This window comes from Macaca thibetana, chromosome 8 (assembly GCF_024542745.1).
Source record: "Macaca thibetana thibetana isolate TM-01 chromosome 8, ASM2454274v1, whole genome shotgun sequence".
Lineage (NCBI taxonomy): Eukaryota > Metazoa > Chordata > Mammalia > Primates > Cercopithecidae > Macaca > Macaca thibetana.
In genome coordinates this window covers 14,693,486-14,721,160 of record NC_065585.1, presented here as the reverse complement: position 1 = coordinate 14,721,160, position 27,675 = coordinate 14,693,486, and the positions used below count along the sequence as shown (strand labels likewise).

Sequence of the window (27,675 nt, the reverse complement as noted above, 5' to 3'; positions counted from 1 at the left end):
GTAACTCCTGTTCTTCCTTAAATATTATATGCTCAGAGAAACTCTGCACCTTCAGATTAGATCGTGGAATTTATCTCACTTTTAATTATGTTTTAATGTGAAGATTGATTAATATCTGCTAATTTTCTTCAATTATAAGCTACATGGGTACAAAGATTGTGTTTGCATTTGTTCATTGGTCTACGTTGCAGTACCAACTATACAATGCCCGGCACAACAATATTAATAGATACTTATTGGATAAATGATCAAACTACTTCTTTCAAACTTAGATGCCAATAGCAATTGAATCTTCCTGAGCACTGAACCACAAATTTAAATTAGATGAGGAACTGACAAGCTTACCTTAAAATGCATATGGAAATGCAATGGACTCAGGATAGCCAAAACAATCTTGAAAATGAGTAACAATGTTGGACTCCTATTTCCTGACTTTGAAACCCACAAAGCTAAAGAAATCAGGACAGTGTGGTACCGGCACAAGGATAAGCATATGCTATCCTTCAGAATCAAAGATCCTGATCTTCCTACAATATTGACCTCTAGAACCCAACTTCTAAGCACATGCTTATGAAAAATAAGTATGTGTTACTTGCATACATAGTCAATGCCTTTCCCAGCCCACCCCTCAGTTGGTTATTCCTTTGTTTTCCGTGCTTCACCCAAGCGTGGCAGCTGAGTTAGTATGGTAGACTGGATGAGTCTTCCCACTTCTTCACTTCCAGCATGACTATGAACTACACATTTCTGCCCTTTGTCATGGGACTTTGTAGTACATCCCACTAGAGTGAATGGTGTTTTCTTCCCTGTCTCACTGGATTCTGGACTGGATCACTGACTTGCTTTAGCCAATGGAATGTGGCTAGAAGTGACAGTGTGCTGGTCCCAAGTCTATCCCTCCTGCCCTCCTATGATGTACCACAAAAGGAATATGCCTCCATAGCCACTGTCTGTTGCTGCCTTTTAGTCTGAACTCAGATCAAAGGAATGTGGAGCAGATCGGAATGAACCACAAGTCCGGCATAAACTAGCCATGCACAACCTAGATCAGCTAAACCACAACCAACCCCATAGATCCTTGAGCATGAAGATATGTATCTGCTGTCAAACAAGCCTCTGAAATTCTGAGGTTTTTGCTACTCAGCAAAAACTGCCTAATTCACATCGGAATATTAATTTATGAACACCAAGTATCAACACAGGTCAGGAAAATGAAAGCCATGCACACAGACAGCACAAGTATGATGACCATCGACAGCTACTCTTGCAGAATTCCCACCTCCTTGGTGCCAACTGGACCCGCACAACAATCCTGCAAGGAAGACACTGGGCCAGATTTATAGATGAAAAAATTGTAACTCACAGGATATGAAATAATGTGTCCAAGACAGTGTGTGGCAGAACTAAGATCCTGACCCAGGTGGTCTAAAAAACTCCAAGCCAGGCTTCTTCTGCATAAAACATAAAAGGGTCCTGCAGATGCTGTCCCATGAGTCTGTGATGCACCAACCTACCTCCACTCTTGTCCCATTCCTTCAGAGCGTCTTCATGACAGGCTGCTGGGGTGGGGGGAAGGCCACTGGGCCTAATTATCAAAAGTTCCAGTCCCAGATCCACCCCTATGGAGAGCTTCACCCTTGTCAGTGAGCCTCTTTAGCCCTCAGGTTTATGAAATGAGGTCACTAATCCCAGCCTGGCCTACGTCACTAGACCGTCGTGAACCTCCGGGGAGACGGAGTGTGAAAGAGCTGTGTGAGGTGTGACACCAAAGTCAGTTCACGTCCTGCTGCCTTGACTCTGAACTCGCTCGAAGTAGGTTAGCAGCTACGTCTATGTCCGTACCTCACCCACGGCACTTGGAGACCCATTTGATGCTCTGAGAATGATTTTTTATTCAAACAGAGATTATTTCTTTCCAGTTAAGAAAGTAATCCAGGTTCATCAGAAAAAATATTAAGGCATAAAATAAAAATCAATTATTATCCCAATACCTGAAGATAAATACTGTTCCTATATTAAGGCCATTTCATCTCTGGGACTCGTTTGTTTTTTTTTTGTAAGGGTGAAGCAAGGAATACATTTCGATTACCATAATTTTCTTAGAAGCAGGGAACTACCCTGTGCCAGGGACTGCTCTTGCTGCCTAAAGACAGAGCAAAGAACAAAACTAAAGAAAGTTCATGATCTTAAAGGACTAATATTCATTCATTCATTCATTCATTCATTCATTCATTATTTTTAAAATTCTATAATTATGGGTCACCCACTACGTACTAGGCACTGGATGATGATGATGATAATGACGATGACAGCTTCCTTGCAGATCCTGTACTCTAACAGTATGACTTATTAAAAGTTGGCCCCTAGAACAAATGCATCTGGGTTAGAATGCAGATTATGAATCTCTAATGAGTTATTTATCCTTTCATACTTTAGTTGTCTCTTTTTTTTTTCTTTTTTTTTTGAGACAGAGTCTTGCTGTGTCACCCAGGCTGGAGTGCTGGAGTGCAGTGGCGCGATCTCTGCTCACTGCAACCTCCGTCTCCCAGGTTCAAGCGTTTCTCCTGCCTCAGCCTCCCAAGTAGCTGGGATTACAGGCATGCACCACCATGCCCAGCTAATTTTTTGTATTTTTGTAGGGACGGGGTTTCACCATGTTGGCCAGGATGATCTCGAACTCCTGACCTCAGGTGATCCACCCGCCTCGGCCTCCCAAAGTGCTGGGGTTTGGCATGAGCCACTGTGCCCGGCCTAGTTCTCTCATCTTTAAAATTGGATTTCCTGTTCTGTGGAAGCTATACTTGGAAAATTAGGGACTTAAAAGAAAACAGATCAAACTTATTTTTATGATGCTATTCCTCTTAAACTATCAGAAGCCAAACTTGTCTAGTCCGAGCTGAAATTCCACCTCTTCTAGGAAGCTTTCTCCAATGTTGCCAGCCCAACAATCTGTCCATTTCTGAACTCTTACAGCACAGCTAGTAAACATAAGGAGAGTACCTACCTCATGCAGTCATAGCAAGAATTAATAAGAGAACATGATTAAAGCACTAAGCAAAGAATGGTTGGCTCCCCGTAACTGATGAATGCCTGGGAGCTAGCTGTGGTGGTAGTGACATTACTGCCTCATTTAATCCCCACACCCATCCTAGAAGCAGCAAAAACTTAGACGTTGAGGAACTCGTCCAAGGTTATGTAGGTTATTGCTTGGGCACCTCAGGCTCAATCCCACTAGGGGACCTTCTGAGAGCCTGTGGAGAGCACACACCTCAGAATGCCCCGCCGAAGGGAAAGGAATCTGGGGCATTTACCTGCCACCCTCCATCCCTCACTGCCCAAACACAACCAGGTCATAAGTCTCAGGCTGAGATGCAGGAAGGCCTCTGTGTGAACCAGCACTGTCTGCAGTGCCTTCCGGGGAGCGCTCAAAGATATGAGCAGAGGAGTGGCAGCATCTGTACATAGATGCTCAATAAATATCTGTCGATGGAGTGAGTGAACAACGTCTATCAACCCCCACGGTCTTCTGTACCACCTCTCATTTCCCGCTGCCACCAGCAACAGAAGATTTAAAGCACCTGCCTGCTAAAGTGAACCAGAATTCATTACCATCAAGCATCACATTTGTTACCACCCACGTTTCAGCTTTTCCACTGAAATTCTGTTCTATGACTTACGGTTTGTCAGTCAGGACAGCCATTCCTGATGCCATGCAGGATTCGGGGACATAAATCATTTGGTACATAAACTGTTCTTTATTGCCATTCCTCAAATAGGTGTTTTGTATTCAACAGAAGTGACTCCACGAATGCTAGGATTTGTATCCTTTTATAGAGGATGTAATAAACTCTTGAGTCATCTGCAGCTGGCTACAGCTTGGACAATTTTTCCCCCATAATATCACACCAAGCACTTTTCCTATTTACTGATGTAATTCTTTCCTGTTCTGTGAAAGCTGTACTTAGAAAATCAGGGACCTAGAGAAAATAGACCAAATATATTTCTGTGATACTATTCCTCTTAAGCGATCAGAAGCCCAACTTGTCTAGTCCCAGGTGACATTCCACCTCTTCCAGGAAGCTTTCTCAGACTTTCCCAGCCCAACGATCTATCCACTTGTGAACTCTTACAGCACTGCTAATAACCCCACAACCCCTTATTGTTGTTTTATGCGTCAACTTGACTGCGCTAAAGGATGCCCAGATAGCTGGTAAAACAGTATTTCTGGTTGTGTCTGTGAGGGTGTTTCTGCAAGAGATTAGGATTTGAATCAGGAGACTGAGTAAGGAAGAGTACCCTTCCCAACGTGAGTGGGCATCATCCAATCCATTGAAGGCCTAGTATTAATAGAACAGAAAGTAGAAGGAAGGGTGAGTTTGCTCTCTACCTGAGCTGGGACACGCATCTTCTTCTGCCTTTGGACATTGGTGCTCCTGGTTCTCAGAACTTCAAACATAGACTGGGATTTACACCATCAGTTCCCCTGGTTTTTAGACCTTCAGGCTAGGACTGAATTACACCACTGGCTTTCCTGGTTGTCCAGCTTGCAGATGGCAGATCAGCCTCCATAATCAGTTCCACTTATTATAGGGATGAGCCAATTCCCTATAATAAATCTCCCCTTACATATATCCCATAAGTTCTGTTTCTCTGAAGAACCCTTTTACGTATCAGACCCCATCCTAGGCATATTCATTAAATCCTACAAGGAACTCTGCAAGGAACTGTGATTGTCTGCATTTTAGATAAGGAAACTGAGGCTCACAGAAGTTATATAACATTTCCCAAGTCATACAGCTGGTTAGTGGTGGTGGATTCAGAACTCAAACTTGAAAGAGTTTGATTTCAAAGCTCGGAACTTTATCTGCTGTGCTAAGCAAGGCACTATGGATCATGACCAAATATACCCCATTTGGTATCAGTTCCTGATTGTTCATAAAGGTAAGTCCAATCTCCTCTCCTGGCTGGATGTGGTGCCTCATGCTTGTAATCCCAGCACTTTGGGAGGCCAAGGTGGGTGGATCATCTGAGGTCAGGAGTTCGAGACCAGCCTGGCCAACATGGTGAAACCACATCTCTACTAAAAATACAAAAATTAGCCAGACATGGTGGCGGGTGCCTGTAGTCCTAGCTACTCGGGAGGCTGGGGACAGGAAAATAGCTTGAACCCAGGAGGCAGAGGTTGCAGTGAGCCAAGATTGCACCACTGCACTCCAGCCTGGGTGACAGAGTGATATTGTGTCTCAAAAAAAAAAAAAAAAAAAAAAAAAATCTCCTCTCCTGTGGTGACTCTTGAATGTAAATGCTGAGACCATATGAGTTGGTCATGGGGATTTTGTACTAATTGCTACGTCTTTCAGTTTCCATATCTGCTGGCAAGCCACAAGTCCTGCCTCCCTACCAACGCTGATCAGCCCTGAGTTAGGCATCTGTAACCTCGGGCCAGGTAACTTTGGACTCCTGCTGTTTTTCCTAATCTCTCTTCTCCCTGGCTGGCATGCATGTGTTTGAGATGGGCCCTTCTGCTAACTCTGTCTTCCCAGGACTATCCAATAGGCTATGGTTCAGAGAGATACAGAGGAGACCTTGCAGAAGCCCACTCCCTGACAATGCCGAGGCTGCTGGACCTTAGCTTTGGCCCTGCCCCCAACTGCCCGCCTCATTTGTTGGTTCAAATGATAACAGTCAAAGATGGTTTGGGTCTTTCCTCTCCAAAGAAGAGGTCACTGCGAAGGACCCACAAGCCGAAAGACCAGAACCACTGTCTTGCTGGTTTATAAATTCATGACAACTGTGACTGCATGTCTTACAGCCTACTCTGAGTATACTGCAGGCTCTGGGCCTGACAGTGAGGAGGGTGAGTTGAGTAACACAAGGTCATTGCCCATAGAGAGCTCACAGTCTGGTGGGGCAGGGACAGGTATAGAAACAGACAGGATGAACGGTTGTCAGTGATATCATCGGAGTGTGAACACAATGTCAAAGCACCTGCCTCCCAAACATCTCGTAAGTGCCTACTGCATGCTTTTTTCCATTGGCTACAGCTTCCCACAGTGAGAATTATCTGCTGGGAAAATGCATCTATTCATCCACTAATATATTGAAAAAAAATATTAAGTTAAATATCAAGGAAGTATTGGTTAGCAAAACGGACGTGGTCTCTGCTTAAGGAATAAGGCTTTCATCAAATAACCTCACCGACGACAAGAAAAAGGACATGTACTGGTACCATAGGACCTACCTACTATAAGTGATTAACAAATCCTCAGCATTTAAAAAAGTTACATCCTAAGAATTCTGTGAATCTTAAAATAAGTGAATGCCAGAGAAACAGCCTCGGGACCCCAAGAAGAGAATAATGAAATAAACTTGAGAGTTCTCAAGTTTATTCTAAGCCCGGAAGCAGGCTAGGCTCACTCACTAGCCACGCAATCCACTCCTCATGCCAGCAGGAGCAGGCTCAACCCAGTCTGTGCCACCACAAATGACACATTTCCTTCAGGGTCCCCTGGGAAGAAGCGCAAGTGTGGAATGTGAAATCCAAGGGAGCCTAGGGTCTCCTGTGCTGCCCACTGTGTGATCATATCGTCCAGGTCATTTCAAACAATCTTGAGTTCACTCTCAGCAAGTATGCTGAGCGCAGAGCCATCTGGGAAGCTGCTCCCTTGTGCTGCAGCCCAGAGCTGGGAGAATTTCCCAAGCACTGCAAAGAGGAGAGCCCTTGGGACAGAAAGACACATTCCAACATGGGCTCTCCCACCTAATTTCTGGCTGATCTTGAGTGACAAAAAATCACTTCTGGGAACCTGTGTCATCTTCTTTTTCTGTTTTTTGAGACAGTCTTGCTCTGTCACCCAGGCTGGAGTACAGTGACGCAATCTCCACTCACTGCAACCTCCATCTCCCGGGTTCAAGAGATTCTCCTGCCTCAGCCTCCCAAGTAGCTGGGATTACAGGTGTGCACCACCATGCCCAGCTAATTTTTGTATTTTGAGTAGAGATAGGGTTTTGCCATGTTGGCCAGGCTGGTCTCGAACTCCTGACCTCAGGTGATCCACCCACCTTGGCCCCCCAAATTGCTGGGATTACAGGCATGAGCCACTGAGCCCAGCCTTGTGTCTTCTTCTGAAAAATAGAGATGTCTGCAGACTATGATGATGCCTACACACAATGCCTTGACTCTCACAGGTCATTACAGGGCAGGTGGATCTTACTGCAAGCAACACCTGCCACTCTGCCCCAAGAGTTTGCTCTCAGCCACCAAGGTGCAAGCTGGGAGTGCCAGGAAATGAATGCTTCTAGCTGTGGCCTTCAGACAAGGATGAGTGGAAATCAGGAAACAATATCCCAGCTCCTTGCCCCTTGGTTCTGACAACCCTGAAAAGTCCCCAGAGGAATGAAAGCACAATTGCCTGCCTGATAAATGCCTAATGCCCTTCACTGGCTCCTTCTCTTCTCTGTCTCCCTTCCTCGTTCCTCCGCCTGTGTTTCCTTGGATCACCTCCCTAAGAAACTATGCATGCTCCAATATTTTATCAGTGTTGGCCTCTTGGGGAAACCACCCTAAGACAGGGATGATGACACTTTTAATAGAGTGTTGTTAGGAGGACAAAAATGCCAGCATAAAGCAGGCGTACAATGAACAACTGCCACTATTGTGACAACCCAAAATTAGAAATGACATCTGCAGCCTGGAGGCCTGACTCGGTGGCTTCCCAGCAAGGCCAGCGCCGTAGGCACGTTTCATGTGGCTGGGCATCCTGTTGGCGTCCACTGACCACTGTCCCAGTGACAGAGAGAATACAACCAAGGCCTGGAAGTCACCTTCCAGGAGCAGCACCCCAGTGTCCCAGCCTCCACCCTGTCCAAAGAAAAGGGAACCAGGATGGAAAGAGGTCTGCATGGAATGGGGTTTACTCCCTCGCAGGAAGCCCCCATTGTCCAGTGCTCACCAGGTACCAGGCAGGCCCTGTGTGGGTATCGGCCACATGGCCCCTTTCAATCACGCTGTCTTCACCGAGCCCAGAGCAGTGAGAGGTACAGCTAGGAATGTCATCCCACTTTACAAAGGAAACAGCAGCCCTCACAGAATAAATGACAATTTTAATAGAATAAATAATAACAGGCCTGACAGAGTTTGGATCTGCGTCCCACTGCAAATTTCATATTGAATTATAATCCTCAGTATCGGAGGTGGGGCCTGATGGGAGGTAACTGGATCATGGAGGTAGATTTCTCATTAATGATTAGCACCATCCCCTTGCTGCTGTCCTTGCCACAGTGAGTGAGTGACTTTCCATGAGATCTGTAATTTAAAACAGCGTGGTGCCTTGCTCTCTCTCTTTCTCCTGCTTTGGGCCATGTGATGGCCTGTTCTCCCTTCACCTTCTACCATGATTGTAAGTTTTTTGAGGCCCCCCAGAAGCCGAGCAGATGCCAGCATCACGCTTCCTGTACAGCCTGTAGAGCCATGAGCCAATTAAACCTCTTTTCTTTATAAATGACCCAGTCTCCGATATTTCTTTATAACAATGCAAGAATGACCTAATACAAGTCTAGCAGAATAAATCACAATTTTTTTTTTTTTTTGAAATGGAGTCTTGCCTTGTCACCCAGGCTAGAGTGCAACGGTGCGATCTTGGCTCACTGCAACCTCCACGTCCCAGGTTCAAGTGATTCTCCCGCCTCAGCCTCCTGAGTAGCTGAGATTATAGGCACGCGCCACTACACCCAGCCAATTTTTATATTTTAGTAGAGATGAGGTTTCACATGTTGGCCAGTCTGGTCTCGAACTCCTGACCTTAGGGGATCCACCCACCTCGGCCTCCCAAAGTGTGAGGATTACAGGCATGAGCCAGCGTGTCCGGCCACAATTTTTAAAAATAATAAAGCTAGCATATATTGCATGGTTATTATGTGTATCTGACACTAACTACACAAGCAATAACTACTTTAACCTTCATAACAAACCTAGGAGACAGGTATTGCTGTTTGATTTTACAGAGAAGGAAACTGAGGCAAATACAGGATGAGTATCTTGCCAGAGTTTTTACAGCTAATAAATGAAACCTCGATCTGTCTGATTACAAAGACTTATCTTTCCTTTAAATCTCACCAGCCTTGCAGAGCAGGGCCAGCCTCAGGAGAGGTCTCTGCTGCATGTATTTCCCTTTTAATTTTAGAACTATAAAAAGATCTTTAACACACTAACAAGACCAGCCTCGCTCGAGCTCATTCCTAACACCTAGGAGTAGGTCCAATTAACATCAACCCCACTTGACCACACTCTTTGTAATTACTTTATTTCCGCCATTTCACGATGACCACGTTTTCACATTTTAGCATTTCTGAAATAGGATGTGTCTTCCTATCAATAAAATATAACGTGGCAGGACTATTTTCTCTCCCAACATTGTTATGATATCAATAATGCATCTTGAAATCAAAGGCATCTCAGAATCAAAGGAAATATCTAAGAAATGTTCAATGTTCTTAGATATCTAAGAAATGTTCAAACCTCATCAAGATAAAGCCCAGATCAGGCCTTAGAAGACTGTAAGTTTGAAAAATAAGGAGCCTGAATCATCTCCTTCAGACCTCCCAAAAAATCCATCAAAACGTATCTGTCCCTGCATAAAGTGTCACTCCACACAGCAGCCCACTACCATCTATCTGGGACTCTGAAATCTCATAGAATCCCTATGTATCTGCATTTTTAATTAAAGGAAAAGGAAATCAATTTCTCACTTGTCAGTCCACAGATAACATCTGAGTGCCCGTTATGTTGTAAAAATATGAAATACATATTTGACTGCATCTTCTATTTTGCCAGATTCATTCATCCATTCATTCATTTATGTAACACTCCAACAGCTGCCTACTAGGAGCCCATCCAAGTGGGGCACTTTCCTCTGGTGTAAGGCAGACAGGTGAATTAATGATTGCTAGTACCTGCAAGAACAGAAGTTGCTACAAAGCGGAGAAAATAATGCAGAGGACTGGATAATGGTGGCTTCATGGGGGAAGTAGTAGCAGCATCTAGTTTTGAGGATGAACAGGAGAACACCAGACAGAAAGGTAGGAAGAGGGAACTGTGATTGGACAGAACAGTAAGTTCAAAGGTACAGTCTAAGAAAGACCTTTCATTGGACGAATGTTTGCTGACCCATCTGCCACGTCCAAGGCACAATGACGATACTTCCAGAATGTTAAGATAATAATTGTGTGTTGTTTCAAGCCATTAAGTCTGTGCTTACATCTAAAACCTTGTTACCACCCACACAGATAGGCAGATTTGCATTTAGAAGGTTCTCGACCTGAAAGGTACATGTGAAGCAGAAGGAAAAAGCCAAGATTTTAGAATTAGGGGGCTAGAGTTTAAGAGTCCTGGTTCTTCCCTCTACCAGCCTTGGGCAAGCCACTTACCTCTCTGAACCTGTTTTCTCATCTGTAAAACTGGCATAATAATATTAAACTCAGGTGCCTGCTGTGAATCAGGCCTTGTCATTTCCATCCAGAAATACACACATAACTCATGCTTCTCTTGCCAATTATTTGGCCCTCTAGCCTCAAAACATTGTAAATGTATCAGCCGAAGTACATGATCTATTTAACAATGAAATTTTTTTCTTTCTTGATAATACATCAGAATGTCATATTTATCACGGTGGGAATACTGTTTGTTCACTTTCATAACTCCTCTTTTTTCTTTTTTTTTTTTTTCCAGACAGGGTCTTCCTTTGTCACCCAGGCAGGAGTGCAGTGGCGCGATCTCGGTTCACTGCAACCTCCGCCTCCCGGGTTCAAGCAATTCTCCCGCCTCAGCCTCCTGAGTAACCACGATTATGGGCACACGTCACCACAGCCCAGCTAATTTTTGTATTTTTAGTAGAGACAGGGTTTCACCATATTGGTCAGGCTGGTCATGAACTCCTGACCTCAGGCGATCCCCCCCACCTTGGCCTCCCAAAGTGCTGGGATTACAGGCGTGAGCCACCGTGCCTGGCATACTTCCATAACTCTTAAAATGCCTACTGCACAACAGGTGCTCAATAAATTATCTGTTGATGAATACATTAACAGAATTAGATAAAAACAAATAAAGGGAGCATCAGGAAATCTATATGCATTGTCAAAATGGGAAACTGGGGATGCCTTTTAAACTATAGGGAAATTCAGGCTGAGGTAGAAGAATAGCTTGAAGCCAGGAGTTCAAGGCCAGCCTAGGCAATATAGTGAGACCTCATCTCTAAAAAAATTTAAAAACTAGTGGGGCGTGGTGGTGTATACCTATAGTCCCAGGAGGATCAGTTGAGCCCTGGAGTTTGAGGCTACAGTGAGCTGACTGTGCCACTGCACTCCAGCCTGGGCAACACAGCAAGACCCCATCTCTTAACAAAACAAAACAAAACAGCCGGGTGTGGTGGCTGACGCCTGTAATCTCAGACTTTGGAAGGCCAAGGCGGGTGGGTCACCTGAGTTCAGGAGTTCAAGACCAGCCTGGCCAACATGGTGAAACCCCATTTCTACTAGAAATACAAAAATTAGCCGGGCATGGTGGCAAGTGCCTATAGTCCCAGCTACTCAGGAGGCTTAGGCAAGAGAATCGCTTGAACCTGGGAGGCGGAGGTTGCAGTCAGCCAAGATCACACTCCAGCCTGGGCAACAAGAACAAAACTCTGTCTCAAAAAAAAAAAAAATTACAGGGAAATATTCATGCGACCTAAAACTGGCCCTTCCACTGAAAGTCCTGCAACAAATTACTTTTCAGCCAACCCTGACAAAGTCCTGTGACTGAGGAACACCACTGTTCCAGTCCTCAAACATCTTTCTGAAAATCCATCTCCGTTTCTTAGAAATTTTACTGCTTGTAAACTTAGAAGGATCAGCCAATTTCCACAAGACTCCTTTTCAAAATGAAGTTTCCCCAGAGTCTAGACTCTCCTTTTAATGAGGTTTTAAATATTTTCTATTTCAACAGCTGTTTGTCTCCCAGGCACAGTGGGCCACACCTGGACAGGATGCTAAGCCTGGATGCAGCTGACTCACCACAGGCCCGACGTCCCTGCCCCACTAGTGTCGCCGACTCTGGAGGACAAGTCGCTGATGTCAGGGTGCCTATTAGAATGGAAGGCCCTTGAAAAATCCCCAAGCAGGCAAAAGAACATTGTAAGCAAAGCAACCCCACACTCCATCTCTTCCTCCTCTCCAGAGAAAACTTCAGGGAAACAAGACGCTGCAGCTAGCACAGTGCCTGGCCTAGTAAATGTTTGTTGAATGAATTAATTAATGAATGCCTAAACAAACACCCTCATGCCAAGACTTTCTGGGCACACACGGTCATTTCCCATCAGAGTCAGTTCCCAGCTGCCGACCAGTCAGAGCCACGGATGTCCTGCAAGTCACTTGCTTTGCAACTATCTCCAAAATAGGTGACCCTGACCGTCATCTTCTGGGGGCTTCTGTAAACTAGATTTCTCTTAGAAATCAATCAAGGCTTCTCACCTTTCCGAACCCTATTTCCCCTGAATGACAGACAGCTACAAGGAATTAGTCTGGGGCAGAATGCATCAGTGCCCCAAAAAGGGGCAGGTGATTTGACTCAGCTACCTGCTTTGGTTACCACCTAATGGAGAGCCCATTGGCTCCTCGGAGACTCAGATGCCACAGTGGTAAAACAGGAATCATAATGCCCACATCCCACAACCACTGTGGGAAAGAGCATCAGACTTCCCCTCTGGTATCACGGCAGCCTGAGCTGATGGGTCCACCTTCCCTCTTCTGTTATAAACACATCAAATCTTGAATGACTATGACCCAAATGGGACCATACATAGCCAAATGGAAGAAATAAAGGCCACAGCTCCCAGTACACACATCTGTGTACATTTGCATACACACATATGGACACGCAGAAGTGCAACCCACATACAACTGCACACACACACAAATACAACCCATGCACAACTGCACACAAACACAGGGAAGTGCAATCCACGTACTACTGCACATAAACACACAGAAAACAACCCACGTGCAACTGCACACATACAAACACACAGATATATAACCCACGTCCAACTGCATGCACACATACACACATGCAGAAATGCAACGGAATGTGTGCAGCAGCAGCAGGGCTGTTCCCTGTGGGCCCATGGAAAGGATGCTGGGCGGTTCCCAGATGCCCTTCCAGGGTCCCTTCCAAAGAACTTCATGTGCTGGGTTGGGACATTCCATTGTCAGCCCGTTTCCTCTGTGGAAGCAGTTTTCTTGGCTCGCTCTGGCACAAGTGATACAGGCGGAAAGAGCAGTCCCTTCTCACAGTCCAGAGCTTGTTGTGAAAAGGAGTCAGGCGGCCGGGCGCGGTGGCTCAAGCCTGTAATCTCAGCACTTTGGGAGGCCGAGACGGGCGGATCACTAGGTCAGGAGATCAAGACCATCCTGGCTAACCTGGTGAAACCCCGTCTCTACTAAAAAATACAAAAAACTAGCCAGGCGACGTGGCAGGCGCCTGTAGTCCCAGCTACTCGGGAGGCTGAGGCAGGAGAATGGCGTGAACCCGGGAGGCGGAGCTTGCAGTGAGCTGAGATCCGGCCACTGCACTCCAGCCTGGGCGACAAAGCGAGACTCCGTCTCAAAAAAAAAAAAAAAAAAAAGAAAGAAAAGAAAAGGAGTCAGGCCGGAGGGTCCAAGTTTGCAGAACCCAAACCTAGACATGTTTCATGAGACAGAAAACCCCACAAGTCCTGGCTTCAGGGAAAAAAAAAAAAAAAAGGAGAGGGAAATGTATGGGCTGACAAAACTGACCAGTCCAGGAAGGATGGAAATTCGGGCCTGGCTAGATTCAAGGGCTCAGAGGATGTGGTCAGGGAGAGGTTAGTCTTCATCTGTTGGCTCTGCATTTCTGTTCAGGGAAAGGGTGGCATTTTCAGGGAGGCTTTGACCAAAAGGGCCACTGGCCTTCAGGCTTACATCCAGACACAATTCAGCAAACCCTGCAGGAAAGCCTCGCTGGGCTGGTGGTTCTAATACAAGTCTCAGGATTGACTCTGACTGTTCATCCATCCTTGAACTAATTTCTGTGGCCAGGAGCTGGAACACTCACTGGACTAGCCGGGTATTGCTTATGTGCCCAGATGGACACGGGGAGCCAGTCAGCTCCACAGGAGACCCACAGACCAAGGGAGGGGAGGAGAAATTGCCCCAAGGCCACAAGGACAGAAGAAAGAGGAGAGGAAAGGAGATGGTGTAAACCATAGTTTTTATTAGAGAATAAGGCAGCAATCAACTTCAGCCTTAAATACAACACAGAGAATAGGAGTGTAAGTCTTTCTTTGATATTTTTTTCCAACAGCTTTCTTGGCTTATAATTCACATACAATTCATCACAATTTAAAGTGTAAATTTCAGGCTTGGTGCGGTGGCTCACGCCTATAATCCCAGCACTTTGGGAGGCTGAGGCAGGTGGATCATGAGGTCAGGAGTTTCAGACCAGCCTGCCCAACGTGGTGAAACCTCATCTCTACTAAAAATACAAAAATTAGCCAGGCTTGGTGGCGCATGCCTGTAAACCCAGCTACTCGGGCAGCTGAGGCAGGAGGATCACTTGAACTCAGGAGGCGGAGTTGCAGTGAGCGCCACTGCACTCCAGCCTGGGTGAGAGAGCGAGACTCTGTCTCAAAATAAATACATACATACATACATAAATACATAAAGTATACAGTTCAATGGTTTTTAGCAAAATTCACACAACTGTGCAACTGTCACCACAATCCATCTTCATCACCTCAAAATGAAACCCCGAACCCATAAGCAGTCACTCCCCATTCCACCCTCTACACACCCCTGGCAAAAATAACAATATAACCTTAGTCTCTATAGCTTTGCCGATTTGGACAGAATCATACAATTGTTGCCATGGAGTGTTTTTTTTTTAAATTATTCTTTCTTCTGTAGTATATTCTACAAAAAGATCTCCTTCCCTAAACTCCTAGTTGAACTCCGCCCTTGTGGCTCTGACAGGGTGAAGTCTCACTGCCTGGAATCACTGCTGTGGAAGGGGCTTCAGTTCATCCCTTCAGTGACATGGGCCACAGAAGGAATGAGAGGCTTAGGAGACCCTCCCTAAGAGGCCTGGGAAAAGGCAGAAGCTGGGAATGGTGCTGCCCAGCAGGCCTGAGCCGAACATGGCACATCGGACCCCGTAGCCAGGGCAGGGACCCTTCCTGGAGGCCTGGGTCCCGCACACGTTGTCTCACCCCAGCCGGCGCATGGTGGAGCAGAAAAAAAGCCAGGCTTTAGTCAAACAGATGGTCCAAGGACTCCCCAAGGACATGGCACTGTGGGTTTTCTGCCCAGCATCCCTCCTCATTCCTGATTTCAACTGGGATCTCCCTTCCCATGAAGCACATGTGCCTGCAGTCCCAGGTGTGGGCCTCACTGACTTAAAACCATCCCCATCGTCCGCCACTAATTAGTTTAGAAAGAATCTGTAACCCAATTGGGGTCAATAAGACGTGAGGCTGGAGGTTTCTGAGAAAGCTCTTTCTCTTTTGCCCAGAAGTTTTTGAAATGGTGTTTTCTCTCTTCTTTTGGATGTTATAAGAAAGATGTGAAGCTAAAAATGGCTGCAGCCGATCTCACTACCAGTCTTGGGGAGATGCCAACATAGGAAGGATGAACCCAAAGAACTACGGGAAAAGGAAGCTGCCCTGCCACTGTGCCAGTGCCTCTACACTGGTCCTCCCTTTTCCGTCCTACTCTGCACCCCAAATTGACCTCAGGGACTACTGCAAGGGCTTGCTCCCCCTCTGCTACAGGATGGTTTTAGCAACAGGGAGCCCCAGCAGAAGACAGGAGGGAAGGAGAGGGAGGCTGAGGCATTCGGTCTCCTCCCTGGGGCTCCCTCTCTAGCAGTCACTGCGAAACGGCTGCTGGCCTCAACCCAAATTTCAGCTCTGGCCAGGGCTCCTTCGCACAGCCCTCGCTGTCTCCAGTTTCCAATAACTCTTCCTCCTTGCTCCTCAAAACTAGGCACACACAGGAGCCTCAGGGCTTTGCTATCCCTGGAGCTTCCCTATACCTGCCTGAACCACCTTCTTTTTTTTTTGAATAGAGATGGGGGTCTTGCTATGTTTACCAGGCTGGTCTCGAACTCCTGGTCTCAAGCAGTCCTCCCATCTCTGCTCCACAAAGTGCTGAGATTACAGGTGTGAGCCACGGCACCCAGCCAATCTGTCTACACCTTCTTAAAGATCTCTTTATGTGGCCAAAAAGCAGGTGAGAAGATGTTTAAAGGCATTAGTCATTAGGGAAATGCAAATCAAAACCACAGTGAGATAAAACCTCATACCCACTAGGTTGGCCATAATGAAATACACACACACACGCACACACACAAAATAGCAAGTCTCGACGAGGATGTGGAGAAAGTGGAACCCTCGTACATTGCTGGTGGGAGTGTAAAATGGTTCAGCTGCTTTGGAAAAGTCAAAAAATGGGTTATCAGATGACCCAGCACCTCCACTCCTAGCCATATACCTAAAAGAAGTGAAAATGTACATTCAAATAAATACCTGTAAATGAATGTTCATAGCAGCACTATTCACGATGGCCAGGAAGTAGAAACAACCCAAAGTCTATCAGCCAAGGAATGGAATGGATAAACCAAGTGTGGTAGAGCCATACGATGCAATTATTCAGCCATAAAAATAAATGAAGTACTGAGACCGGGTGCGGTGCCTCACGCCTGTAATCCCAGCACTTTGGGAGGACGAGGCGGAGGGATCACCTGAAGTCAGGAGTTCAAGACCAGCCTGGCCAATATGGAGAAACCCCGTCTCTACTAAAAATACAAAAATTAGCCAGGCATAGTGGTGCGCACCTGTAATCCCAACTACTTGGGAGGCGGAGGCAAGAGAATCACTTGAACTTGGGAGGCAGAGGTTGCAGTGAGCCGAGATCGCACCACTGCGCTCCAGCCTGGGCAAAAAGAGCAAAACTCCATCTCAAAAAAAAAAAAAAAAAAAAAAAAAAGTTATTTCATTCATTCCTCTTAACACCAAATTATGAGCCTTCTCTCATTGGCAGTAATAATATCTACTTGGTAAAATGGGTATCGGGCTCAAATGAGGAACATACAGTGTAGCCACTAAGCAGGAAGGTTCTGTCACCAGCTTGTTGGGCCCGAATCTCAGCTCCATCCCTTACTAGCTGTGTGACTTTGGGCAAATTACTTCAAGCTTGCTTGTCCTCTGCCTCTCTCCTCCCCTCCTACCAGCAACAGTCTTAGTGTTCCGCATACGCTGGGTACATCATCATCATCATCATCATCATCAAAATTATAGTGTCTAGACCTTGGATCTCTCCAAACTAGGGGTTGGTAAATTATAGTCCTGGTCACAAATATCACTTTATCAGTAGTTTTGCTTCTCCAAGCCAAACATTCCCCAACCCTTCAACCATGCCCCAGAGGACAAGGTGTTGAGCTCCACTCACCATCTGTGGCAGCCCTGCTAGTTCACCAAAACTCTATTTCCTCTTCCTCCTGGGTGCATGGCTAGACTACACTTCCCAGACTCCCTTGCAGCTGGGTGTGACCATGTGTCAGAGTTCTAGCCAAGGAAAGAGACAGAAATGCTGCATGCCATTTTTCAGGCCAAGGTTTTTAAGAAGTGGGTGTGCTTTCTCCAGGCTCCTTCCCCCTTCTGCCAGTGGACACTGATGGCAACAAAGCTCCAGGGGGCAGCAGGGCCACAGAATGTAGCAGAGGCCTAGGTCTATGAGCCACCACATGGAGGAGAGCCTCCCACCGAACTAGAAAAACACATTTTGGGCTTTTACACGAAGAAGAAAAAACATTTCTTGTGTTTGAGCCAATACACATCGTGGGGACTATTTGTTATTGCAGTTATTATCACTGTATTACTAATACACCATCCCAGTCTCCTTAATATGCATCTACTGAATTGAATTACAGAAGGTTTCATTAATTCATCCAAAAAAGGTTTCACCTGAATACCTACTATATGAGAAATCCTGGGAGTTCCCAATAAACATAATATAAGAATATCTGCTCTCAGAAAGCCACAAAATAATGGGGGAGACAGAGGTATAAACAAAACAGACATTGAAATGTACAAGGTAGAGGGGGTGGGCACAAACAAGAAGGTAGTCAATTCTACCCGGAATCAGGCTAGTCAGGAACGGCCTCTTGGAAGAGGGGAATACTCCAGCTCAGGATAAGGAGCTCATCATATAGACAAACCTCTCAGGCCTTCAGAGACCAACCTGAGCCACAATCTGGAGGCCTGAGGGGGATGGGCACATCTTCAACAACAGCTGCAGGTGGAGGAAGGGGAGGAAAGGGAAGAAGGGGGCGTGGAGATGAAGCTGATGAGGACTATGAAACCAGACCATCACAGGCGCCTGGTTGAGGGTCCAGGAGCGTACAAACTGTGGCTACAGAGAAACACTGATTTAATCTGATCTATCCCTTTCCAGATGAGGCCTGACTTTCTAATTCCTTGATAGAAAAGTAAATTCCCAGGTTCGGATCACCCACACCTCCTGGCTCCTGCTCCCTGGCCTGTGCTTGTCTCTTACACAGTGTACTTTCCCGCCTTCTCACTCGCCTCGGGCTTCTCTACGGTCCTCCTAAGCTGTCTCTGTCAAGATTCCATTGTCCTTGGAAATCCAGACATTTTTCCGATACTCTCTACCCTTTCTTCCCTATGTTCCCAAAACTCTCTCCCACGGATCAGCCTCTTGGAGGGGATTCACACTTCTTGAAGTAGGCCTGGAGATTAACACCCATCTTGACAAATCTTGGTTCATTTCCCATAATGGGGACTGGAGCCAGGGGAAGAGCAAGAGGCTTGGTCCTGGGTTCAGAGCAAGTTCTGGGTTCAAATCTCCACTGTCATTTATGAATTCTGGGACTTCGAGCAATCCAGTAAACAGGCTGAAGCCTCAGTTTCCTCACCACTGCTGCCTTCTATTATTCTTAACACGAAAGGATAAAGATGGATCCAGAAACAACCTCAAATATCCAACGGCTTCACCTCCAACACTTTACAGAATAGGAAATTGAGGCCCTCAGAGGTTGAGCAGCCTGAGGTCACAGTTGGTGGCGAAGTCAGGTCTAGAATCCAAGTCTACGTAAAAGGACAGTACCAAGTAATAGAACTAAATTGCACCAATTAGCTTCAGTCAGTTTACAACAACTATTACAATCCATATTTATACCTTTTTTATTTTTTTGGCTGGAGTGCAGTGGCGTAATCTCGGCTCACTCCAACCTCCACCTCCCAGGTTCAAGCGATCCTCCTGCCTCAGTCACCTGAGTAGCTGGGAAATATGTTCAACTTTAGCATTAAATTTAAAAATGCAATAAAGAACATTTATCTTTAGTCCATCAGTTACGCAAAAATTAACATAATTGATAATATCTGAGGCAGGTAAGAAACGTATACTTGCAAAATTGCTCACAGAAGTACAGATTAGTGAACCTTTCTGGAGGGTGACTTGGTGACATGTACAACACTTGAAAATGTGCCTACCCTTTGTCCCAGAAATTCCAGCCTCTGGGAATTTGTCAAAAGTAAATATTTGGACAAGTTTGTACATTCAAAAACTAGAAACAACCTAAATGTCCATTAAAAAAGAACCAGTCAAATAAATTATGATCTATCCATGGCCAGCCAAAATGATCATATAAATCTGTATTTATTCAACATGGAAAGAGAGTCCCTATATATTAAATGAAGGCGTAAGTTGAAAAGAATGTGTAAGATGTCACTGTTCACAAAAACTATGTGTCTGTGAGTGTATCAGCATAGATAGACAAAAGTGGTCAGCTCTCAGTGGCTGGATAATTATGGATGATCATTATCTGCCTCTTTATCTTTTCTTGTTCTTTCTGAATTTTCTGTTATGAGTGTTTATTATGTTTACATTTGGGGGGAAGGAAAGGAATTGTGCAGAAAGTAGATTAAAGGTTACCTAGGGCTGGGGGAGGAGAATTGGGAAAATGGTGAGTGACTGCTAATGGGTATGGACAGAGATTTTTTGAGGAGGGGGTGATGAAAATGTTCTAAAATTGACTGCAGCGATGGTTGCACAACTCTGTGAATATACTAAAAACCATGAATTCTGCAATTTAAATGGTGATTTGCATGGTATGTGAATTGTATGTCAATAAAGCTATTACAAAAATATAATTTAAAAATGAATAACAAAATTGTCAAAGGCCTTGGGGTGAAAAAAAATCAATAAATGTGAGCTGAGCTTAAAAATGGGAAAGTGGCAAAATATCTTCACATGAGACTGTGGCTGCCCACTCTCTGTTCTATACAGGCAAACTCAAGTCAACCAGAATTTCTGGAAACACTGTCTGGGATCTCCCAGCCCAGGAGGACTCTGGCCCACCCCCGGCCTATCGGTCTGGCGGTCAAGCACCCCCCACTCTCCTGATGCAATTATCCACATGCCTCTGCCGTGTAGACAAGCCTCGGAGAGCACTCCACTTCCCAAGAGCCCTTCAGCACTGCTGATTCAAACAGTAACAGCTCTCTGACTTTGCTCTTCCCTTCAAAAAGCCCAGAGGCTACCTTGTAGGCTCAGGGTTTTTTGTTTTTGTTTTTTTTTTTAAACAATTTAATCTTCCCAGCGACATGCTGGGATTGGAAGAGATACTGGCTGGAACCAGTGACCTTCTCAGCAGGTGATAAAAGGGACCAGGTGCCTTCATTCATTTAAAAGAGCACTTCCTGAGCACCTACCAGGTAGCAGGCCCAGAGACAGGTACTGCACTTAAAAGAGTGAACAAAACAGGCCAGGCGCAGTGGCTCACACCTGTAATCCCAGCACTTTGGGAGGTCGAGGCAGGGGGATCACGAGGTCAGGAGATCGAGACCATCCTGGCTAACATGATGAAACCCCGTCTCTACTGAAAATACAAAACATTAGCCGGGCGTGGTGGCATGCGCCTGTAGTCCCAGCTACTCGGGAGATTGAGGCAGGAGAATCGCTTGAACCCAGGAGGCAGAGGTTGCAGTGAGCCGAGGTCTCACCACTGCACTCCAGCCTGGGTGACAGAGCAAGACTCCGTCTCAATTAAAAAAAAAAAAAAAAAGTGGACAAAACAGTGTGGGTCAGGCTGGGCGCAATGGCTTTTCTCTGTAGTCCCAACACTTTGAGAGGCCAAAGTGGGCGAATCACTCGAGATCAGGAGTTCAAGACCAACCTGGCCAATATGGCCAAACCCCATCTCTACTAAAAATACAAAAATTAGCTGGGCATGGTAGTGGGCACCTGTAATCCCAGCTACTTTGGAGGCTGAGGCAGGAGAATCACTTGAACCTGGGAGGCAGAGGTTACAATGAGGTGAGATTATGCCACTGCACTCCAGCCTGTGTGACAGAGTGAGACTTCATCTCAAAATATATATAAGTAAATAAAAATACAAAAATAAGCCGGGCATGGTGGTGCACAGCTGTAGTCCCAACTGCGTGGGAGGCTGAGCTATGAGAATCCTTTGAACCCGTGAGGCAGAGGTTGCAGTGAGCCGAGATCTCACCACTGAACTCCAGCCTGGGCGACAGAGCAAGACTCTGTCTCAAAAAACACAAAGAGCAAAAAACAGCATGGGTCTCATGAAGCTCATGGACCAGCAGAGGGAACAGACAGACAATGAAAGATCAGAGTGACAGATGTTTTGAAAAGGTTAAGTACAAGGGGATCCTGGGAGCACTGAAGATGGCTCCAAATTCAGTCTTAGGGATCAGATAATGACAGGCTAATCATCATAAGCATTTAAAATGCCTACCACTTATGTCAGGCACTAGGCTAGGTTTTAAGGACACTTAAGAAAGAAGACACATTCCTGTTCTAAAGGGGTTGACAGACTGACAGACTTGACGTATAGTATCTCCAAAGTCCTCCCAGTCTCCCTACAATGGCCAAGGTAGAACTGATTCAGCTTGGCCATGGTTTGGATGAGTTGAGGGAGGGAGAAGAAATCCATAATTTCAGAGTTCAACCATCCCCACCACTGCCGCTGCTTCCACCCTCACCAGCATTAAGCATTTGCAGACAGCAGATACTGCTTGATATGGTTTGGATCCGTGTCCTCACCCAAATCTCAGGTAGAATTATAATCCCTAGTGTTGGAGGAGGGGCCTGGTAGGAGGTGATTGAATCATGAAGGTGTTTCTAATGGTTTAGCAGCATCCCTCTAGTGCTGTCTCGTGATAGAGCTCTCCCAAGATCTGCTTGTTGAAAAGTGTGTGGCACCTCCCTCCTCTCTCTCTCTTTCTCCCACTCCACCATGTAAGAGGCACCTGCTTTCCCTTCGCCTTCCACTATGACTGTAAGTTTCCTGAGGCCTCCCCAGCAGCAGAAGCCTGCACAGCCTGCAGAACCGTGTGCTGATTAAAACTCTTTTCTTCATCAATTCTCCAGTCTCAAGTAGTTCTTTATAGCAGTGCGAGCATAAACTAATACACCGGTTAGAAAAAAAAGGTAAGCCAAGCCCATATCATTCTTCCGCTCACAACCCTCCGAGAGCTGCTTTTGTTATTCAGGGCAAAAGCTAAAGTCCTCAAAATGCCCAGCAAGGTTGAGCCCTCATCTCCAACCCATCAACCTTTTCCTGCACCGACTTTCTTGTCACTCACTCCACTCCAGCCACACTGGCCTCCTTGAGGTTCCTTTAATGTGCCATGCATGCAGCTATCAGGGTCTCTGCACAGGGCAGGCCCTGTGCTTAGGAATCGTTTCTCCCCAAACTGCCATGTGCTCACTCCCTTAGCTCCTTTGGGTCTTTGCTTAGTGTCATGTTCTCAGGGAGAGCTTCTCTGAACACCCCATTTAACAATGCACACCCTCCCCAGCACGCCCCCGCCTCCTCTCCAGATGATTTTTCTTCCACAAGGACTATTTGTCATCTCATACACCATCCATTTCATGTTTGTTTGCTATCTGTTGCCCCACTGGAATGTAAGGTCCATGAGGATAGGGATTTTTCTGTCATGTTTGCTACTATTATCCAGCCCCTGGAATACCACTGGCATGCAATGTAAATGCAAACAAATATGCGTGGAATAAATATCAAGGTTCCCAGCTGAGTGTCTGGGATGAGGATGCATGAGGAGTCATTACTGGGCAGAGACGGCAGAGCAGGAGTGGGTGGGGAAGGGGGACTTCATGTGGCAGGTCATGGGGAAAATGGCTTGGCCACTCCGTTCAGTGGCTATTTTTAAGACATCCAGAGCTGAGGAGCTTTTACCTGCTTTTCTTGATATTTCAAAGAACTGGAGAGCAATGGGGACTTCACAGTTATACCTGTCAGTAAGAGTTATCATGACCTCCCAGGAGCCACCATGTCTCGCCCCTTCCTCCCCGGGACTCAGGGACTCCTCTTGTTACTGACAATGTGTTTACTCCTATGAAAAGCAAGCCCTTCCAGAGGCCAGCTCTCTCTTCCCACCTCTGATTAATTAGGTTTCACAAGCACCAATAAGCCCCTGCCGAGAATCCCACATGTGGACAGGGTTCAGTGTAGAACAACCGACATTTATTCAGGGCCTCTCAGGTGCCACATACTTGGCCTATAAGATCCCAATTGAGTCTCCACCATACTCTACAGGGGGTATTGACAGTGCAAGTGGAAAGGAGAGGAAACTGAGGTTCAGAGGAAAGAAGGTGCCAAAGGTCACCAAGCAAGGGACAGAGCCAGATTCCACGAAGGACTCCAACCCAGGACTATGTGATACCAGAGTTTACACTCTCTCTGTCATACCACACTATCTCTAAGACATGGAATAACTCACATTGTTCCTTTTTCATCCTTCAAAATCAGTGCTTCTCCCCTTCAGTCTGAATATCCTCTCAATGCAATGCACAAGGAGGCCAACACAACCTGGAGATGAAGGAGTTACAGTTAAGCCCCAACAGAGGGATGTTTCTAAAGCACAACTCACAAATCTCATCTTCCTGGCGGCAGGATTAAGACCTACCTTTTTCTCAATTTCAATCTAGTTCCTGCTCACTGTGCTGCTGTATCTTAAGCCTCTGGCTCCCATCTCTTCCACATCCCACCACATCAACCTCTTCTCCAATCCCTGACACACACTAGTCGTGGTCACCGTCCTGTTGCCTGTTCAGTCTCCGCACTTGGCTACAAAGCACCTGCCCCACCAATGACTACATGGTGACTCATAGGCCACCATCTGAGAGAACTTTGGGGATTCCCTTTTCCAATACAGTCATGCAGTGGATCAAAAGTCACTTCACCTCTAGAGGAACTGTCCCTGTTCAGTTTCCATCTCATTCTCTAGACTGGGAATATTTACTTTGAATCACCTGCTCCTAGTATAATACCAATGAAGTTCCCCAAAAATGCCACTGGAGGCATGTCTAAAATATAAAATTGGAAGGAATATTCATGCCAGAGCTCGCTAAATTAAAGCCACAGGACTGTCTATAGTCAGACACATGTGGCCACCTTCTGGGTCAGTCTTTAGGCCAAATGCCAAATCATCACCACCACCATCATCATCATCATCACTATCACCATCACCACCATCATCATCATCACCACTATCATTACCATCACCACCACCACCATCATCACCACTATCATTACCATCATCATCACCACCACTGTCATCAGCACCACTGTCATCACCATCATCACCATCACCACCACCATCACCATCATCATCATCATCACCACCACCACCACTACAATCATCACCACCACCATCACCGCCACCACCACTATCATCATCACCACCACCATCACCACCACCACCACCATCTTAATCACCATCACCGCCATCTTCATCACTATCACCACCATCTTCATCACCATCACCACCATCAGCAGCGGCAGCAGCACCATTATCATCACCATCACCACCATCATCATCACCATCATATAACTACCATCATCACCACCACCATCATCACCAACACCATCATCACCACCATCATCATCACTATCATATAACTACCACCATCATCACCACTATCACCATCATCACCACTATCACCATCATCATCACCACCACCACCACTGTCATCATCACCACCATTATCACCATCCTCCTACCATCATCATCACCATTAGAACTACCACCATCATCATCACTACCATCACCACCATCAGCACCATTATCATCTCCATCACCACCATCATCATCGCCACCACCACCATCATCACCATCATCATCACCATAATAACTACAACCATCATTACCAACCACCATCATCACCACCATCACCACCACCACCACCACCGCCACCACCACCACCATCAGCAGCAGTAGCACCATTATCATCACCATCACCACCATCACCAAAACCATCATCATCATCACCACCACCACCACCATCATTATCATTGTATTAATTTGCTAGGGCTGTCATTAAAAAGTACCAAAATTGGATGGCACAGAAACTTATTCTCTCACTATTCAGGAGGCTAGAATTCCAAAATCAACATATCAGCAGGGCCACACCCTCTCTTGTTCTTCTCAGAGAATCCTTCCTTGCCTCTTCCTGGCTTGTAGGTTGCCAGAAATACTTTATGTTCCCTGACTTGTAGCTGCATCACTGCAGTCACAGGGGTGTCTTTTCCCTGTGTGCCTTGACATTGTCTTCCCTCTGTGCATATCTGCCTCTAGGTCCTAATTTCCTTTATAAGGACACCAGTCATTTTGGATCCAGGCCCGCCCCAATGACTTCATTTTAATTTTTATTTCCTCTGTGGAGAGCTTACTTGTAAATAAAAACACAATGTGAGGTTTTAGGGGTTAGGACTTCAACATACCTTTTGGAGGGACACAATTCAACCCGTAACAGTCATCTTCATCACCCCTGTCATCAGGATAGCTAACACTTCCTCTCCCCCTAGTTCCATGTGCCAGACACCACTCTCACTGTTCTCCATGTCTCACTTTAGATAGTTCTCTTGACAAAACCCATAAGGCAGAAGTCTTATTCTCTCCATTTGACAGGTAACAAAACTAAGGCTCTAAGAGGTTTGAAACTTGCTTGCAGTCAGCAAGTAGACAGTAAAAAGCCAAGTTAGGACCCACACCTAAGTCCAGGGTCCAAACTCTTACCAGCCACCCATACCACAGAAGCGACGTTGTTTCTGGTGTATGATTACCCTCTGCAGACTGTTTCAGGTCCCAAGTGATTACCATCTGCAAACACTTAACACTATTACTTTCTTCAAGCTGGAAGTTTAAAATATCATTACTGAACTTAAATTACCCCAACCAACTTTCAAGGAGAACACTCCCACCCCTCCACCCACCCACACCCCTCCACACACACACACACACACACACACACACACACACACACACACGTTCTGTCCATTAAGATTCTTTGGGAAAAATGAGTTTTGAAGAATAATGCATGTATACTTCGCTGACTAATTCATGTGGCCCTGCTTATGCAAACTCCTCAATTTGCTGTTCTCTATAATAGCTGCCTGGAGGGCCTCCACTCATTTCATGACGATACATCCCAGGGCCTGGGCAACGTGCCCCAGTAGATGGCTCCTGATTGCCCAGGAAGTTACAGGGTGGCCAATGGAAAGATCACCGGCTTGAAATCAGGAAGCCTGAGACTAAGTCTTGGCTTCCATTTCCTCCTCCAAATGAACTCCTCTGAGCACCAGGGCCCCGATCCTTCTGGACCTCAAAGACAACTCAAAAAAGCTTCTCAAATTTAGCAAAAGAGAGATTGTCAAACTCTCAGCTAAAAAGGAACGAAGGAATAATTCATTCATCAAACATGAATTAAGCATCTAGTCTACTCCAGGATGGGCAGTTTGCTAAGTGGATATGAAGGACTCACCAAGATAAATAAAATAGCAAGGAGAAAAGAAAACCTGTGTGTGTGTGTGTGTGTGTGTGTGTGTGTGTGTTAGGATGGCACTTTAATGTATTTTTTTACTCACTCATCCCTCAGTAAGGCAAGTTATCTCCATTTCACAGCTGAAGAAATGAAGGTTTGGCAAGTTGGGTGACTTGTCTAAAGGCGTTCAGTGAGTAAAGCAGAGAGCCAGGGCTGACCCTGGGTCTGAGCAGTTGAAACGTCCAGCTGCTTTCCTCTGCCCCTGACCACCTGGGCACAGGGATGGAGACTGAAGCTTGTTAAGCAGGAAGGTGACCCAATCTGAAGTTTTAAGGAGATTTCCCTGAAGCAGCTCAGACGATGGGCTGAGGGCAGTGAGGTAGGAGAGGGCTGGATGATTCCGGAGAAACCACCCAGAACACTGGCCGGAGGCAGGAACTATGGGATGGACAGAAGGGGCTGGACTGCAGACGCTGGGAAGGTATATTCAGAATTGGTTTGGGTTGGAAGAAGAGCAAGAAGGAAAGACAATGAGTGACAGGCATGAAGGGAGTCTTCTCTCTTCTCAAGCTCAGACCTAGAAAGCAAGGATGTAGGGAAAACCATGTCACAGCTCCACTTCCTGTTCCACTTAAGCAGCAGCCAAAGTGCTGCAGCTGTGGGAGGAGAAGACAGGAGGAAGGGAGGACACAGACTTGCGTCTCCCTCAGCTCGTTTTCCAATGAAGCCGGGAACTGACCACTCCAACGGACACACACACTGGAAGGACCAGGAGGCTGAGGAGGTGACTATGTTTTG

General features: G+C 46.0%; 1 protein-coding gene across 4 annotated transcripts in view; it reads right to left on the bottom strand.

Moving 5' to 3' along the window:
* Window positions 1-27,675, bottom strand: part of ASAP1 (ArfGAP with SH3 domain, ankyrin repeat and PH domain 1) — a 395,931-nt gene that overhangs the window by 355,685 nt on the left and 12,571 nt on the right. Inside the window, exon 1 of one of the 4 annotated variants that reach the window (XM_050801574.1) lies at window positions 23,835-23,940. The exons of the other annotated variants lie outside the window; for them this stretch is intronic. The gene's annotated coding sequence lies outside the window, so the exon portion shown is untranslated. Of the gene's footprint in view, window positions 1-23,834; window positions 23,941-27,675 lie in introns of those variants that run through there. 4 annotated transcript variants of the gene reach the window in all.